This window comes from Pantherophis guttatus, chromosome 15 (assembly GCF_059756535.1).
Source record: "Pantherophis guttatus breed Tessera chromosome 15, ASM5975653v1, whole genome shotgun sequence".
NCBI lineage: Eukaryota > Metazoa > Chordata > Lepidosauria > Squamata > Colubridae > Pantherophis > Pantherophis guttatus.
Window position 1 is genome coordinate 19,834,444 of NC_142077.1, and position 18,494 is coordinate 19,852,937.

Genomic DNA, 18,494 nt, shown 5'->3' on the forward strand with positions numbered 1-18,494 from the left:
TGCTTCTCAGGAGTGGAATTTGCGTGGTTATATCACAACTGTTCTCAACAACTGGATACACAACAGCCCTCAGGGATTCCCTCTCTAAGTGGAGACAAGTCAACGTCTTTGTTCACTTCATAGAAAATGTTCCCATTCAGGACAGAATTCTTCCTTTCCATTTAATATTTGAAGTTTTGCCAGGACCCATTGAAGGGAAAGTCTGGATCATTACAGCTTTGGGACAATTAAGATTGAAAAAGAACAGACTTTACAAATACATCCATAGTATTTGGAACTTGGGTAATCTGTTAAAAGAAAGGCCAATGGATTTTGCCTTTGAATACGATTTCTTTGTGGAAAGAAAGTTTCAAGATCATTATTTTCTCTGTTCTCTTTCAAAGAACGTCTTTTCTGTCAAAGGCCGCAGAAGATGCACCCAGAAAGCCCCACTGGAGACCCAATGGAAAAGGAACAGAGGAAGGTTCCCAAATTCTCCCGTTTTCTACAGTCTCATTCAGACTCTGGCCCAGGCCTTGAACGCTGCCTATTCCTCCAGAGGGAGGAGGGGAAGGAAGGAGGGCAAAGGGAGGTTGGGGGCTCCAAGGCTGCAGCCGTGGCAGGTATGGGGGTTCCGATATTGTCAGATATGAAGAAAATTGCTTCTAAAATAATGTTTCATTACAACTTTTGCTTCTGCATAATAAATAAAGAAAATAAGGAACTAGAATATTAAGGAATTTTTTGAAAAACTAGTTAAAACGGTCTTGTTCTTAGAGTGAACAAAGTGGTTCAGAAAAGTCTAGAAAGAAAAGGGGGGGAGGGATTTCTGAGAAAGAGCTTAATGGACACATTTCAAAAATAACCAATTTATGCAAAAGAGCAATGGAAAGTTAGTGGTGCACAATCACACCAGGCCATGGAGACAGGGGGTTGCTGGGGAAAATAAGGCCAGGAGTTGAACAGGAGCTCTGGATAGGCTGAGAGCTTGCTAGTCCTTCAGCCAATAGATAAGCAGGACAGGGTTGAGTGACAGGAGGAAGGGCATAAAACCTCTTGCATGCTTTGATCCAGGTCCACCTGGTGGATTTGAATAGAATAGAATTTTTTATTGGCCAAGTGTGATTGGACACACAAGGAATTTGTCTTGGTGCATAGGCTCTCAGTGTACATAAAAGGAAAAGATACGTTCATCAAGAATCATAAGGTCGAACACTTAATGACTATAATTATAACCCTATGACTATCATTAAGTGTTGTGATATGGCAGAACCTAGAATTTTGAAGGTCTCTACTGTGGATTCTGTGTTGTCTAGTATTGTGAGAGGTGGAAGTATGGGAGGGTTTCTCCTAAAGTCCACCACCATTTCTACAGTTTTGAGTGTCTTCAGTTCCAGATTGTTCCGATCGCACCACGAGGCTAGTTGTTCAACCTCCCGTCTGTATGCGGATTCATCATTGTCTCGAATGAGGCCGATCACTGTTGTGTCACCTGCGAACTTCAGTAGTTTAACAGATGGATCCTTAGAGATGCAGTCATTGTTATACGGAGAGAAGAGAAGTGGGGAGAGCACACAGCCTTGGGGGGTGGGGGGGCTGTGCTAATTGCAGATGCTTTGATAAACTTTTGCTCCTTTTGGGTACCAGATTGCCTCCCTTGCTTTATTGCTGCTTTCCTATTTCTAACAATATGGATCCATCAATCTTAGATCCTTCAGAGAAGGAGCCCAAAGGAGAAGGAGGGGAACCTTCTCAACAGTTGGTCAATCTGATTGCTGGAGACATCATCTTCTAAGCACCAGGCCCCACGACAGATAGATTTTGGTTCTAAACACAGTTATTATTATTTTTTTTAAATTTGATTTATATGCCGCCCTTCTCCGGAGACTCAGGGCGGCTTACAATGCATTAAGCAATAGCCTTCATACTTTTGTATATTTATACAAAGTCAGCTTATTGCCCCACAACTGGGTCCTCATTTTACCTACCTTAGAAAGGATGGAAGGCTGAGTCAACCTTGAGCCTGGGGAGATTCAAACTTACAGTAATTGCAGACAGCTGGTGTCAATCACAATGCTTTTAGTCTGCTGAGCCACCAGGCCCCTGAATTTTAAAAGGATGTATGCATTTTTAAATACACTCATGTCTTTAAGGGTTTGTGATTAGCATAGTTGAATTTTACCTTTATAACTTCAAAGGACACTTTGAGACCATCCAGCGCAGTGGTTCTCAACCTAGCTAATGCCGCGACCCTTTAATACAGTTCCTCATGTTGTGGTGACCCCCAACCAGGGGTGGGTTCTAAATTTTTTTACTACTGGTTCTGTGGGCGTGGCTTATTTTGTGGGCGTGGCTTGGAGGTCATGTGATCGGGTGGCCATGGCTATGTGTATAGGGACTACTCAGAGGGCTGAAAAAAGTCATTTCTGACAGGTCCTCGCACTTTTGACTGGTCCTCACACTTATGACCATCCTCACATTTATGCCCGTGCAGCATTCTTAACAACCAGGTCACTCATTTCACAACTGCTTCTCTTCACCATGGTGATAATATAGGGCAAAAACGTAAAATGTGAGGACAGTCGTAAGTTCAAGGACTGGTCAAAAGTGCGAGGACCAGTCAAAAATAACTTTTTCAGCCCTCTGAGTAGTCCATATGCACAAAAGGACTACCCAGAGGGCTGAAAAAAGTGATTTCTGACTGGTCCTCGCACTTTTGACCGGTCTTCGCACTTATGACTGGTCATCATTTATGCCCATTGTAGCATTCTTAACAACCGTGTCACCCATTTCACAACTGCTTCTCTTCACCATGGTGACAAGATAGGGCAAAAACGTAAAATGTGAGGACAGTCGTAAGTTCGACGACTGGTCAAAAGTACGAGGACCAGTCAGAAATAACTTTTTCAGCCCTCTGAGTAGTCCATATGCATAAAAGGATACAGCAATAGAGAGGGATGAAGGAAGGGAAGGGAAATTAGAATAGGAGTGAGGGTAAGAGAGGGAGGAAGAGAGGAAGAGAAGGAGAAAGAGGAAGTAGGGAGGAGAAGAGGGGGAGGAAGAGAAAGTAAGAAGGAAAGAAAAGAGAGAGGTGGTAGGTTTGAGGAAAGATTGCTGTACAATAAAAAAGATGAAAGGGAAGAAAGCCAACCCCAAACAAATAGAAAGATATTAAGATAAGGAATGAATTGTTAAACTTTAAAGAATAAAAGAGAACAAATATGAATAAATAGCAATAATTAGAAACACACATACAAACATACAATGTATTTTCTTTTGTAGGAAGTTAGCACCTACCCCTTTCCTGGAAGAGTGAAATATTTTAGGAAATATGAAAAAGGCAGAATATTATATTTCCCTGGGATAAGCATGTTTTGAAGCAGCTCCCATCTTCCTGCCCCCCCACCCTTTGTCAATGGGCCATTAAGGCCTGGGCCAGTCTATTCTACATAACAAAGATCTACCTCCTTCAGGCAGAGCCATAGTAGGAATTGCCCAAGATCCAATAAAGATAGGATTAGCCCTCTACACAATAGCAGCAGAAACTCACCACATGTGACCTGGGAAGCACATGTGACCATCAGCCACAGCAAGGCTAACTAAGACCCCCACCCCCTGGGAGTCTGACAACCAATCAGGATACTCTTTCTGGTCCCCAAGAAATGCAGAGCCAGAGAGAGCATAAAAACCCGAGGATTTACTGTATCTGCCCTTTTCTGTTCAGGAACTCAAGCCATGTGATCCTGTCCACCATTAAACCATCTTTCCAAGCAGTCTCCATGTTTCCAGTGTCTTTTTCCCCACTTGGAGCAGAACCTAGAAGGAGATTTCTTCCAACAATTTGAACAGAGTATTTGGCCGGTTCACAAATTTAAACAGTGTTTAGTCATTTCAATTAAATTTACAATTTCTATATTTCCTTTTTGCCATATTTATTCCTCATCTATTTTTTTTAAAAAACCAATATTGCCCTTCATCCTCATCTCTAATCTTAATCAAATTCAATTTTTCCCTTCTATTCTATATTATACCCCGTCCCATTGTCATCTATTTTTATATCCATCCTCACATTATGTAATATTACAGTTAATATAAATTCAACATTTTAATATAAATCAATTGGTTATATAACTACCTTTTCTGTATATTAATCAATATGAACATGAATATTCCAATTATTTCCATGCAATCCAATTTCTTACAAATCAATTAATTATATTTACCAATAATAAACCAAATAATTTCCCCCATATATTCCTCCAAACCACAACTTAACCATTTCTGCTTTCAACACAATATACAATTAATAGTATCTCAATTATTACAATTCCCTAGTTAAATAGAGCTTTTTTTCTTTTGTGTTTTAAAATCTTGAACTCTCCTCTTTTTCCCTAAATTTCCCATTGTTTGCACCTACCTTTTTTGGTGAGGAAAAAGAAAAGAAATCTGCCTGCCTAATTGCAGCAACAGCAAAGCCAACAGCCTGCTTTACTTTCAGTTTCATTTTTCAGCATAGCTAGGGGGGAAAAAATCAGCACTCTTTGCAAGCAAGCAGCAGAGCCCTGAGCAAAACAGCTGAGAGCAAATCAGCTGAGAGTCGGGAGCCAATCTAATCCAGGCCAATAAAATTACAAAAAGACACCGAATCCTTTGTTAAATTGCTGGCTCGCCCGCCCCTCGCCCACCACTATTTATTGGCAATAAATAGTGGTGCGGAGGGGCGGGGCAAGCCAGCAATTTGAGAAACGGTTCAGCTGCACCACTGGCTCTAGGGTGGCCCTTTGAAGCCCCGTGGCAAGAATTTAAACAGCTTTTTTCCTCTAGCCATCAGCTGGGATTCCGGAGGCAGCAATAGATTGGGGGTGGGCGATCCAACAGAGCAGAGAGTGAGGGTGAGTGAAGGCGTGGGGGGAAGGGGGGGCGAGAGAGGGCTTTGGCGACCCCTGGGAAATGGCCGTTCGACCCCCAAAGGGGTCGCGACCCCCAGGTTGAAAACCGCTGATCTAGCCCAACCCTCCTCTCTGCAGGAGTCCCAGTCAAAGCCTCTCTGACTGACGGCCGCTCAGTCTTTGCCTCCTCAGTGAAGGGGAGGCTGAACTTCTCTGCTTTGAGGGCTCAGCTCTGAAATGGCTCCTCTTTTCAGGGTCTTTTTCCTCTCCTTCAGCCAGAATCTCCTCCCTTCTGACTGAGCTCATTGCCCCATTTCCCCTCCTCCCTCTGGAGCAACATGGAGGAGATCTGGAGCTTCTGGGCAACTTCTTCCAGTTATTGGAAGAGGCAGGATGGGATTTACGACCACAGTTGAGCTCAGCATTTCTGTTGCTAAGCAAGACGGTCATTAAGTAAGTTTTGCCCTATTTTATGACTTTCTTGCCTTTTCTTCTTAAGTGAATCATCGCAGTTGTTAACTAAATCCGGCTTCCCTATTGATTTTGCTTGTCAGAAGTCGCAAAAGGAGATCAGGCGATCCTAAAACTCTGCAACCATCATAAGTGGATGCCAAGAATTCAGATGTTGATCACCTGGAGACCCTGGGGATGCTGCCATGATCCTGGGGAAATGATCAGTGCCATTGTAACTTTGAAATGGTCACTAAATGAACCATTTTTCATAATCAACCTGATGTTTTCCAGGCGTTTATAAATAATTTTTTTTCCTATGATTCATTTCATTTATCATCTGCTCTAGAATGTCCCCTATAATTTACCAATTGCATCAATTATTTTTTGTTAATATATATTTTGCCAATATAGGGTTGAGCAATTTGTTGAACATTTGTTTTATTTATGAAGGGAGTAACGCCTATTTTTCTAAATGTATATTTTGATGTTAGGCAGCTGTAGAAAAAAGATTCAAATGTGTAAACGCTAAATGGGATTTTTTTTAAAAAAGCTTTCAGATGTTAAACTTCCTGGATGTTCCCCTTCTAGTTCCATCCTTTCCTGCAGAAGAATGAGTATTGCAATATTTCCATGATGAAACTCTACTTGGATCAAAATGGAGATGTAGCAGCAGATCTGACTATTGTGAGCTGGTTGTTTCTCCCCAAGGGGGATCCCATCGAAGTTCAAATGGGGACTTTGGAAAGACGGACACTTTATATCTTCCTAAATGCTCTTTCACAGCTAAAGTTCCTCAACAAGGTGGGAGAAATTTTGGTGTGATTCCTCTTTTTTCCAAGATTTCAGACCCATTTCATGTGGACTAAGCCCAGTTTCCAGGGTCCATGACCTTCACTGAGAATTGAACATGGGGAGTTCAATACAATTGAACCTTATAGTTTCCTTTCTATAGACCACTTGGGAGCCTTCAGTACTTTAGACCAAGCTGTTCTTCAGCTGCTGTAATACTGAAGACTCTTTGTAGCTGGTTCAGCCATGTCCAACCTGGGATGAGAAACCCTCAAGTGCTGGAGGTTGTGTTGTTAAGAGCCTCAGGTTCGCTTGTTCCTTGTCCTGAAAGAGCAAAGCTGAAGGGGATTCTGTTGAAGAGACCCTGAATTGAGGTTTGGACTGAATGGGATGAAATTGGATCATGGCTGGATGGAGCTCCTGGGGGTCCCATTGGGAGAGAAGCTTCCTCTTGTCCTGCTTAGGGAAAGGCCATTGGGAAATGGTTCCCTCAAAGGGCAGCTCCATGGTCTGTGATGTTTTTAAGTAGTCCAGACCTGGTCAAAGGTAGCCATATCTGTCTTTCACCCAACTGGGGGGGGGAACAACTGATCTTCTGCCCCTAGGAAGGAGGTCCGAGGCTTTCAGTTCACGTAAAATGACAGTGACCAGTGAGAGAATCCCTTGTCCCAGAAACCTGAAACACAACTGTAGTTCAAAGAAAAGGTCTTCCTGATATCAGAAGTAAGGAGACAGATTGTGACAGGAAATGCTACTTAGATTTGGCCTTTGCTAATTAAGAGGGCTCTTCATCTGAAAATGAATGGCCTTGTTTATCTTGAGTGTTAGCTATCTTCTGTCCCTCTGCATGAAAAGGAGTCTCCAAATTCAACTACTACTAAATGTGGGTCTGTCTTTCCATGCCAGTTGGAGTCTCCTAATTGGAGTTCTTCAACACAAAGGACTTTTTCTTGGATAACTGGATGGGCCTTAGAAATATCCCCTTCTGACCCAGGACTCACACTCATGTCCCCTCTGTTGCAGCCAAAGGTTTGCGACTTAACCTTTTTCAGGGACACCTTCTCATGATCTCCCCTCAATCTCACTGCAGTCCTAGAAACTGTGCAGAAACCTTCAGTCTTAATAAAGGAGAATATTGGTAGCTCAGGACTGACATGAGGGCTCCTTGGTGCTCTCTGAGCTTCCTTGTTTTCTTCCAGGCGTTTCATTACCCAACTAGGTAACATCATCAGCTATAATTTATGAGGAATTTTTGCTTTGTCTCTTAACGGGGAGACTGTTTTGAACTAGTGTCAAAGGGGACCAGCTTTGCAAGGCTTTCTGTAGTCCAGAAGAAACCTTTCCAGACCCTACTGGTCAGAAGTTTCCTTTTTAATAACGTTTTACTCTACTTAAATAAATCTTTATTAAATAAAATAATTTAATACATCTTTGACAATGACTGTATTTAAAAATTTAATATGATCATCATCACCATGGATAGATAGATGAAGAGTGGAGGAATGCCTTTTAATACAGTCGTGAGGGGGAAACTTTACGTCTGTCACAATGCTTAAATCTTTTCTCAATTCCATCCTTCCAGACTTTATTAAGTAGAAAAGTCCTTTATTATTCCAACGTGTTGTGCCAGAAGCAAAAGGGAGGAACTAAAGGAAGAACCTGGAAGGGTCACCTCTCCTACACCTGTTTAGAAGGAGTCAGAGGTTTCATATTTACCTCAGTGAAGCATTAGAGGCTACTTGGCTAATGTCCATTTCTCCCCCCATTTTCCATGGACGGAGAGTCCTAACATATTTTCTTTGGCATTCCTTTTTTTTTTCTGCTCAGTCTCTGCCTCAGTCCAAATGTGTGGAAAGTTGTCATCCTGGATTTGTCAAGAGGGCTCGAGAAGGAGAGCCAGTTTGCTGCTACGACTGCGTTCCTTGTCCGGAGGGGACCTTCTCCACTCAGGAAGGTGGGTGACATCAGAGGAAAGGAAGGCCTGGTGGAAATGGATTTATCCAGAGCATTTTGATGAAAGTGCAAATTAAAACATGCCTTAAAGTTCAACTAAAGTTTTTTGTGTTTATTCAAAATGCACTAGAAATCCTCCAATTTCATATAGTTAGCTACAAATGTATTAGAAAATTATATTATCATTATTTTCTGTGGAATGGTTAAAGAACACATCTTGGAAAATATTGCTGGAATCAGTCCAAAAAAAAAAAGGACTTCTTGAAATGTAAAGGACAGAATATCGAGGAAATATTGCTTTTTCCTTTTCTCAGATACAGAAAAATGCACCAAGTGCCCAGATGATAAATACCCAAATGAGGCCAGAGTCCAATGTATCCCCAAAGTTGTAACCTTCCTGTCTTATGAAGAACATCTGGGCATCATCCTGGTCTCTTTTGCCCTATTCTTCTTCCTAACCACAGGCCTTGTTTTAATCATCTTCATTAAGTATCTAGAAACTCCCCTTGTCAAAGCCAACAACCGGGACCTCTCCTACATCCTCCTGGTCTCCCTCCTGCTTTGTTTCTTGTCTCCTTCTCTCTTCATTGGTCAACCAAGGAAAGCCACCTGCCTTCTCCGACAAACGGTCTTCAGCATCATCTTCTCAGTTGCCGTTTCTTCTCTCTTGGCCAAAACCATCATGGTGGTGCTGGCCTTCCTGGCCACAAAACCAGGAAACCGGGTGAAGAGATGGTTGGGGAAGAGCTTGGCCAACTCCATCATCCTTTCTTCTTCTGCTGTCCAAATTATCATCTGCTCCATCTGGCTGGGAGTTTCTGCCCCCTTCCCTGACTCTGACCTCCACTCCCAGCCTGGAGAGATCATCCTGCAATGCAACGAAGGGGCCGTTGTCATGTTCTACGTCACCCTCAGCTACATGGGCTTCCTGGCTGCCATCTGCTTCACGGTGGCTTTCCTGGCCAGGAACCTGCCTGGGGCCTTCAACGAAGCCAAGCTGATCACCTTCAGCATGCTGGTCTTCTGCAGTGTCTGGGTGACTTTTGTGCCCACCTACCTGAGCACCAAAGGGAAATACATGGTGGCTGTGCAGGTCTTCTCCATCCTGGCCTCCAGTGCTGGTCTGCTGGGCTGCATCTTCATCCCCAAGTGCTACATTATCCTTCTGAGGCCAGACCTCAACACAAAAGAGCAGCTCACAGCCAGAGTAAATATAAAAACCTGAGACATAACACCCTAATATTTAAAGGGATTGTAAAATGTTCTTTCATTTGAAAGTACACATTAATTATTTCCTCTTAAATAGTATTCAGGAGTCAAAAAAACCCTACATGTTTCCAAATGAGAAATGACTGTAATACTTGTATATTCTTAGCTCAATAAATTTTGTAAAGAGAAGTAGAAGTCATTCAGAGAAATTTGGTGTTCAGCAACAGCTACTGAATGTGACACCTTATAAAAAATAATTTGGGCACTTGTTCCTACAGCTAAAAGTGTGTGTGTGAGAGAGAGAGAGCAGGAAAAGAGGTCAGGAGGAAACTGTGGGAACCAGCCTGGTTGCCTGATCCTCTCCGTGAAAATGCCAGAATGATGTGAAATGCCATGTTTGACTGGTTCTCGGCTGAGGAGGGAAATCTTCATCTCTCTTACATAATTCTTTCTTGATTTCCTCCTAAAAACCTCCTTTGCAGAAAATGTTCAGCAGAAGAGCTTCTTTAATTTTCCACTCTACAATTTCTACCTAAAACATTTTCTCTGCTCCTCTTCCAAGCTTGTTTTGTCTGTGAAGGGCTGGAGAAGACGCCCAGAGAAAGGGGACCTTGAGATTCTCCCCAGGAAGAGGTTGAGGGGATCCTGTCTAAAGGCAGCCGCATCACTGACCAGATCAGAAACCTTCAATGCTGCATAATATTCATCCAGGTCCAAGAAGGGGTGAATAGAGGGTGGGGGGGGGACTTCCTGGTTTCTAGGGAGAGGCACCCATGGAAGCTGTTCTGCTCTCCAACTACACAAATTGCTGATCAGTTGGGAATCAATTTTTATGTCTTATAATGGCTCCTAATTGCAAACAGGATCCCTTTGCAAATTCCATTCTAAGGAGCTAAGAAAAGCTCTGATGGATCAGACCAAGATCAGTGTAAGATCCACAGTGACCACACAAATTCCTCTGGTTCTCCCACAAGCAGAAGGCAGAGAGACTTATGGCTTTGCCCAACATGGAAGTGGTGTTTTCCCCACAATTTCACTTTCCTCCATCAAACCACACAATATTGGACACTCAGCCATCTCACACTCTAGGAATCCCCAATTCTGGCATCCCACATTAATCTGAGGAAATATTTTCCATGTTTCACAGCCCCAATCCAAAAGGACTAAAGTGGGATTAGAACTCAGGAGTCTCCTAGGGATCAGCCCAAAGTCATCCAGGAAACTTTCTCGCCTAAGGGAGGATTAGAACTCAGAGCCTCCGAGACCTTGGCTCAAACTCACCCAGCTGGCTTTCATGCCTGAGGCAGGACTAGAACTCACAATCTTCTAATGAGTGTCTCAAAGTCACCCATGTGGCTTTTATTTGAAAGCTGGTTTTGAAAGTTTGGATCTCTGCCCCTCCCAGGGCACTCCTGGCCCCCCTTATTCCCCCCCCCCAGAACAAAAGGTTCTTTCTGCCGCTGCTTCCCTTCTCCCCTCCCCCGTCGCCCGAACAGACAGCTGTCACTCAAGCCCCCGTCCTGCCGCCTCCCTCCCGCCGCCTTGTCCCCGCAGGAGCCTCCTCGGGGCTGGCCGGGAGCCTCGCCAGGGAGCCGGTGGGGGCGGCTGGACAGGCTTCTTCCCAGCCGGGCTGCAGGTGTGGCGGGCGGGCTCTCCCTGCGCCTCTTCCCTCCCGGGCCACGTCGGGGCTGCAGCTCCAGCGGCCCCCGGATCTGAGAGCGGGAGGGAGGAGCCCCGGGGGAGAGGGGCAGCCGAGGACCCTTCAACCCCCCCCAGGACCCAAAATCCCCCCTTCTGCCTCTGTCAAGGGCTGCGCTGAGGCCCCCCCCCCAAAATACCCGGATCTTCTGTGTGTGGGGGGGGAAGTTGCGGGGGGGTGATGGGGAAGCTCATCGTTTTTGCCCCCCCCCCAAACTACCGAGGGCAACATCTGGGCCAGGTGAGGCTTCGTCCACCTTGCGGGAGATACGAGAGATGCAGCCCTCCAGATGCCTCCCGCCACTCTTCAGAGACCGACGCCCTGATCGGAGGAGGCGGTGGGTTGAAGAGGCGCTTAAAATGAAGGCTTCCTTTCTAGACCTGAAGGGGGGAAATGGGGGGGCAAGTGATTGGCTGCCCCGACCCTCACCGTAACCCTCCGTGGGTGGGAGGTTGAAGGGGCGACCTCAGGGGAAGGCTGAGCGCTCAGGCTCCTTTCCAAAAAGCCAGGAGGGATTTTGGCAGCGCCGGATGAGGACTTCAAAGTCAGTGGAGGTTGTGTGGCTGGTCTGCCTTGTTCCCAGGGTCCCTGGATGCAAAGGGAGTGGGACAGGGAAGGGGCGGCTGTAAGTTTGGGCAAGACAAGAGGAGGGCGGGGAGGCGCCTTACTATCCATCCATGCATCCATCCATCCATCCATCCATCCATCCTCCATCCATCCATCCATCCATCCATCCGTGTCTGAGACTAGGTTGAGCATCCATCTCTCTCCGTTAAATAAACCCATAAAGAGAAGGTGGCATTTCTCTCTAATCTCCTGTCAAGGGCCTCATCCAGGCCCCCCTGGAGAAGGAGGGATTTGCATGAAGTCTGCGTGAGTTGGCGGGAAACGAAGAGGGAAAGAGGGATTGAAAGAGGAGGGGGAGGGGAAGGAGAAGGGAAGGGGAAGAAAACCCCATCATCTTTCCTTGTATTTGGGTGGTTTTGTAAGTTACAAATAGCTGAAGAAGAATCAGCCTGACCTGCTCAAAACTTCCGAGATCAACGCAATCCGAAGGCCGCCCTCTTCAGAAGGGACCCCGTGCAGCTGTCTGGGCTTCTGGGCATTTGTAGATTTCTCTCCCTCCCTCCCTCCCTCCCTCCCTCCCTCCCTCCCTCCCTCTCCCCCTCCCTCCCGTCTTTTCGGTCCACGGACTTTTCCTCCCTCCTCACGCAGCATATTTGTGACCTTCCCTTATGCAGCAGAGGAAACCCCACCCAGCCAGGCTACCTCAAAACCAGCCCAAAATACCCAGGAGCTGCCAATCATCCCCGGCCTGATCGACCTCCCTGACGCAGTTGGAGAGGAAGGGATCCAGCAGGACGGCCAGTCTGAGAAGTTTGACCGAGGAAGGGAGGGTCTCCTGGGACTGAAGGGGCCTCTGCAGATCCCCAGAGCCGGAAGGTCTGGCGGGGAGGACCCGGGTCCGCATCAACTCGAGCAGAAGGCGGGTTTGACCCCCTGAATCTGGGCAACTGCATCTTTTCTCTCCTCCCCCAAGGCAGAGGAAGCCCCTCCTTCTCCAGATGTTGCTGTCTACAGTTGTGGGACTGAAGAAGGGCCAAGTTGTCCCAATCACAACTTCCCAATAAACCTGACCCAGAGATCGGGCTGGGGTGGAAGGTTCGGGAGCCCCCAGGCCTCAGCCCAGCCTCCATTGACAAAGGCAGAGGGGGAAGGGGGGAAAGGGGGGGTCTGGCCTTGGACACAGCTCCCCTCACCCCTCCCTCCATTCCCTTCTCAGCCAGCAGCTGTGGGGCAGAAAGAGCACAGTGGGCGAGAGAAGGGGGGGTGTTGGGCGGGCTTCCTCCCAGGCCGGCTGCAGGATCTGGTGGGAGTGGGGGTGGGGGTGGGGAAGGGAGGTCTGAGCCTCTTCCTTCCTCCAACCCAAAAAACCCTCGGCCTCCGTGGGCAAAGGAGAGGGAGAAAGAAGGTGGGGGGGGGTCTGGAGGCTGAAGCAGGGGATGACAGATGAAGGGACGGGGAATGTCCGGTCTAAGGAAGGGAAGGGCTGCAGGGGATGGGACAGCATCGCCCAATACTTGGGTGGCTCTCACGGAGAAGAGGGATCCATTCATCCTCCGGAGCCCCTGAAGGCAGGAAGAGAAGCAACGGGTGGAAGCCCAGCGAAGAGAAATGCAACCTAGAAGTCAGGAGAGATTCTATTCTAAATAAGGTTCTATTCTGTTCTGTTCTGTTCCGTTCCATTCCATTTTCCGTTATTCTGTTGTGTTCTGTTGTATTCCATTCTGAATAAGGAGTATTAATTCAAGTGAATTAAACAAAAACTTAAATACCCAGCCTAAAAAAGCAAGAGATTGGGGAATTGGGGGTCCATCCTATGCAAGATGACCCCCAATCTCCCCTAAACTGCCAGGATCTGCTTAAGGACGACAACCGAGAGACCCGAAGAGGGCGGCCAATTCCCAGAGGACCCAGCGCCAAGCTCCATCCAGAGGCTCCCAGGTCAAAGGCAACTTTGGGGCTTCCATCCCAGTCTGGACTCAGGACCTCCTGCCTGTTTCCAGGGCACCTCGACTGGGGGAGCCCAGCCTGGCTGCATGGGGACCCTGGTTATTGCCTGGGAAACTATGGAGAGGAGCTGATGCTTATTTCAACGATCTTGGGGTTCTCTCTTCTCCCTCCCCCCAATTTCAAGTAGAAGTGAGAGACAAGCAGGTCAGCTCAGAAGGAACTCTAAACTTCTGGAATCTCCTGAGTGTGCAGAAGAAATCAAAATCTCTCATTCAACCCCCTGAACTAAGGATGGTCTTGCACAGTTGTTACTTCAGGGGCCAATCTGGGTTCTGGGGGGAGGAAATTCCAAAGGGCCACAGAGGGTGTTGGGGTCTATTGGAGGGAATGGGGAGCTCTGCAGGGGCCACAGATGCCCCACTTAAAGAATGCCCCCTCCCCCACCCCTGGACCTCTTTCCATCTGTTGGGCACTTTCAGGGAAAGAGATTTTCCAGCTCTGGACCAAAAAGACTTTGAAATCTGATCTTCCCTCCAATTCTTCTACCGGACAGCATCTCTCCTTCCCAGCTGCCCCAAACCTCCCACCTCAAAATCTCAAAATCTCAAAGGGAAACTGAGGGAAGCTGGTCGGTTCTATAAAAGAAAAGAAATGGGCTAGAACTAGAGGACCCAGGATAGAGAAGAGAGGGAGGGGAGATGGTGGGTTGTGAGGGAGCTGAGAGATCCACTTGATCCCTTTGACCTTGGACAGAGAGATCCAAAGATTATCTCCAGTGCCTGCAAGAAACTCCTGCAGTCTTCCCAGTTCAAGGATATAAAGGCAGTTAAGCCTCCCTTCCCTGTATTTTCTCTTCCCTCCTTCCTCCTCTCTCTCTCTTTCTCCCTCCCTCCCTCCCTCTCTTCCCCCCTCCCCAAGTCATTTAGCTCGTCTTTCCGAGGCCTTTCACTCCCAGTTTTTCCTTTTCCCTCCACAGACTTTGTCTGGGACTCTCCGGATGTCTCTTCCAGCTTCTGACTCTCCATCTTGAAAGACCCACAGTTCCTGGGGGGGTCTCTGAGGGGACACCCCCCCATCTCTCCACAGCTGGATGCAAGATTGTGATGTCACACAAAAGGTCCTGAAACCTCTCCTGGGCTGATTGTGGACTGGGCTACATGGGGTCATCCATCAGGGCTCCCTCTGAGGGTCTGCCCAGCGTTTGAGGGGAAGCAACACAGCAGGAGCCCCCCCTCCCCCAACCTCATTGAAGGAGCTGAGGGAGATCCTGGGAAGGAAGCAGATCTGAAAAGGGGATCCAGCAGGTCACTGGTCACCTACTAGACATTTAAAATTAAATTCAACAGCCACAGAGGTCCCAGTTCATCTTTCCTTGCCCACAATGACTTCTCCTCCACCTTTGGCCCTTTGCCTTTTTCAGCAGGAAGCCTCACTTCTGGAGAAAGCCCTGAGATGCCCTCACCCAGCCTGTGTTTCCTAAAAATGCTCCAGGAGCCCCAGAAGCCTTCGTGGAAAGAAGCTTTGGCAGAGACTGGCCCTCTGCTTTTAAGCACCCCAAGTCTGGGTTACCTTTTGACTTTCCCTCTTTGCAACCACATCAGGTGGCAGAGACCTTGGGGGACGCCTGTCAAACTCTGGTTGCCCATCCCCATCTGAAAGGCAGAGTGTTGGTGGAACTAACAGGAGAAAGGATAGAGTCCCTCAGGGCTGGAAGGGGCCTTGGAGGTCTTCTAGTCCAACCCCCAAACTTTTCCTTGAAAATCTCCACTAATGAGGCCCCCATTAAGAATAGGTTTATTATCCTTGTTAAGAAAAGAATGTACCAGTCAGTGATATTTTATTCTTTTTTTCTTCTTCAATCTCCAGGAAAAGGTGTCTGCAAGTGTCACCAGAGGAACGAAGTGAAGATGTGGAGGCCGCCATCATCACGGTGGAACCGGACATACCGGAACCCATCAACCCCAACCTCACCATCATTGATGAACGAAGGAGGATGTCAGACGTTCTACCTTGCTCAACAATGTGATGGTTGGTAAGTGTTTATTTTTTTATTTTATTTTATTATTCATATTTCTATGCCGCCCACTCTCCAAGGACTCTGGGCGGCTTACACCATAGGCAGTGTACTAAATAGCATATTGCCCCCCACAATCTGGGTCCTCATTTTAGCCACCTCGGAAGGATGGAAGGCTGAGTCAACCTTGATTTGATCCGCTGATCTGCTGAACTAGCAGTCAGCTGAAGTAGCTGCAGTCCTGCACTCTAACCACTGCTCCACCTCGGCTCAATTAGTTTGAACTCATTTGGTTTTCAGTTTTTCTTTATTTTTCTATTTGAAAGATATTCTTTTATGATTGTTGTTATTATTTAATGCCTTTTGTTTTGCATTTCTTGCTTTGGGGTTTTGGGTGGGAGTTTTTGGACTATGGAAGCCAACAGGAAAGAAAACTAGGAGCCTTTAATCTTAATTTGGTTGCTCAGTTTTATTCATTGTTTTGTTTCTTGCTTACTGTTTCATTGTTATTAAAATATTCAATCTGTGCTTCTTTTGCCCCAGGACAAGGAGCGGCCACGGCTGAGATGCCATCCATCGCATTGTTGACCAAGGCTGAACGTCTGGCATCGTCTTTCATCAATGATGGTGATGTGGGAAGTGATGGATTCCAGTATGGAGGTTCCACAGTGATTGACGCCCCTCCTCATCTTCACCTGGTGCTTCTGGTGACACTTGCAGCACCTTCAACGCAGAGGCCAAACCAAGCATGGACCCCAAAGAGGAACAAGGTCACTTTCCAGGGTCTCCAAGGAACTTTGGGGGTTTCTCTCTGGATGGCCGCAGCAGTTCTGTTTTTGTAAATATGTATTATTTATTTATTTATTTATTTACGATGAGTCGGGGCCAGATCTGTCGTACTCAATAAATGGAATATCTCAGCAAAGATTAATTGTTTGGGAGTGCAATTTATTTGAGATGACATCGAAACCTGAGACTCTGAATGTTAATCAGGTGACCCTGGGGATACTGCAAGGGTCATAAAGTGTGAAAAACGGCCATAAGTCCCTTTTTCAGTACTGTTGAACCTTCGAACAGTCTCTAAATGAACCATCGTAAATTGAGGACTGCCTGTATTTACATCCCCAAGGCATCTCTAGATGGAAAGATCCTTTTCTCATATATCCCACAAAAAGCACCAATCCCTTGAAAACAGTTCCCAGAAGGGAAGGGGAGGGGAGGGGAGGAGAGGAGCGGAGAGGAGAAGGAAGGGAAGGGAGGGGAGGGGAGAGAGGGGAAGAGAGGAGAGGAGAGGGAAGGGAGGGGAGGGGATGGAAGGGGAGGGGAAGGGGAGGGGGAGGGAGAGGAAGGGAAGGGAGGGGGAGAGGAGGGGAGGGGAGGGAGAGGAAGGGAGGGGAAAGGAACGGAGGGGAGGGGAGGGAGGGAGTGGGGATGACAACTTAATTGATAAAACTGGCAATCATCAGGAAAGACTGCTTAAAAGACAAACAGAAATGTGACTGTTCCCACCTTAATTCCAAAGCTTTAGGGACCCCCCCCCTTTCTGTGGGTCAGGAAGACATTTTGCCAGTTTTTCTGCAAGGGAAATTTGCATATTCCAGCTGTGGAACAAGAAGCGCTCTTAAAAGAAAAGGGGAAAAGGGCAGGGGCAAGGGAAAGGGAAAGGCAGATAGAAGAAGGAAAGGAAAGGAAAGGAAAGGAAAGGAAAGGAAGGTAGAAGAAGGGCAAAAAGGAAGGGAAGGGAAGGGAAGGGAAGGGAAAGGAAAGGAAAGGAAGGAAAGGAAAGGAAAGGAAAGGAAAGAAAGGAGAGGAGAGGAGAGGAGAGGAGAGGAAAAGAAAGGAAAGGAAAGGAAAGGAAAGGAAAGGAAAGGAAGATAGAAGGACAGAAAGGAAAGGAGAGGAAAGGAAAGGAAAGGAAAGGAAGGGAAAGGGAAAGGAAAGGAAAGGAAGGGAAGGGAAGGGAAGGGAAGGGAAAGGAAAGGAAAGGAAGGAAAGGAAAGGAAAGGAAAGGAAAGAAAGGAGAGGAGAGGAGAGGAGAGGAGAGGAAAAGAAAGGAAAGGAAAGGAAAGGAAAGGAAGATAGAAGGACAGAAAGGAAAGGAGAGGAAAGGAAAGGAAAGGAGAGGAGAGGAAAGGAAAGGAAAGGAAAGGAAAGGAAAGGAAAGGAAGATAGAAGGACAGAAAGGAAAGGAGAGGAAAGGAAAGGAAAGGAAGATAGAAGGACAGAAAGGAAAGGAGAGGAAAGGAAAGGAAAGGAGAGGAAAGGAAAGGAAAGGAGAGGAAAGGAAAGGAAAGGAAAGGAAAGGAAAGGAAAGGAAAGGAAAGGAAGATAGAAGGACAGAAAGGAAAGGAGAGGAAAGGAAAGGAAAGGAAAGGAAAGGAAAGGAAAGGAAAGGAAGGGAAGGGAAGGGAAGGGAAAGGAAAGGAAAGGAAAGGAAAGGAAGGGAAAGGAAAGGAAAGGAAAGGAAGGGAAGGGAAGGGAAGGGAAGGGAAAGGAAAGGAAAGGAAGGAAAGGAAAGGAAAGGAAAGGAAAGAAAGGAGAGGAGAGGAGAGGAGAGGAGAGGAAAAGAAAGGAAAGGAAAGGAAAGGAAAGGAAAGGAAAGGAAGATAGAAGGACAGAAAGGAAAGGAGAGGAAAGGAAAGGAAAGGAAAGGAAAGGAAAGGAAAGGAAGGAAGAAAGGAAAGGAAAGGAAAGGAAAGGAAAGGAAAGGAAAGGAAAGGAAAGGAAGAGAGAAGGACAGAAGGAAAGGAAAGGAAAGGAAAGGAAAGGAAGATAGAAGGACAGAAAGGAAAGGAGAGGAAAGAAAGGAAAGGAGAGGAAAGGAAGGAAAGGAGAGGAAAGGAAGGAAAGGAAGGAAAGGAAAGGGAAAGGAAAGGAAGGAAGATAGAAGCAGAAAGGAAAGGAGAGGAAAGGAAAGGAAAGGAAAGGAAGGAAGGAAGAGCCAGGACAGGTCCCGGCACCGGCCGGACCGTGCAGGGCCGGGCAGGAAGGGAGG

General features: G+C 46.7%; 1 long non-coding RNA gene across 1 annotated transcript; it reads left to right on the top strand.

Moving 5' to 3' along the window:
- The first annotated feature begins 286 nt into the window (after positions 1 to 286).
- Positions 287 to 8,158, top strand: LOC148112056 (uncharacterized). Its single transcript, XR_015730047.1, has 3 exons — positions 287 to 602; positions 5,910 to 6,122; positions 7,938 to 8,158. It is a non-coding gene; the product is annotated as an uncharacterized LOC148112056 (long non-coding RNA).
- The last annotated feature ends 10,336 nt before the right edge of the window (positions 8,159 to 18,494 follow it).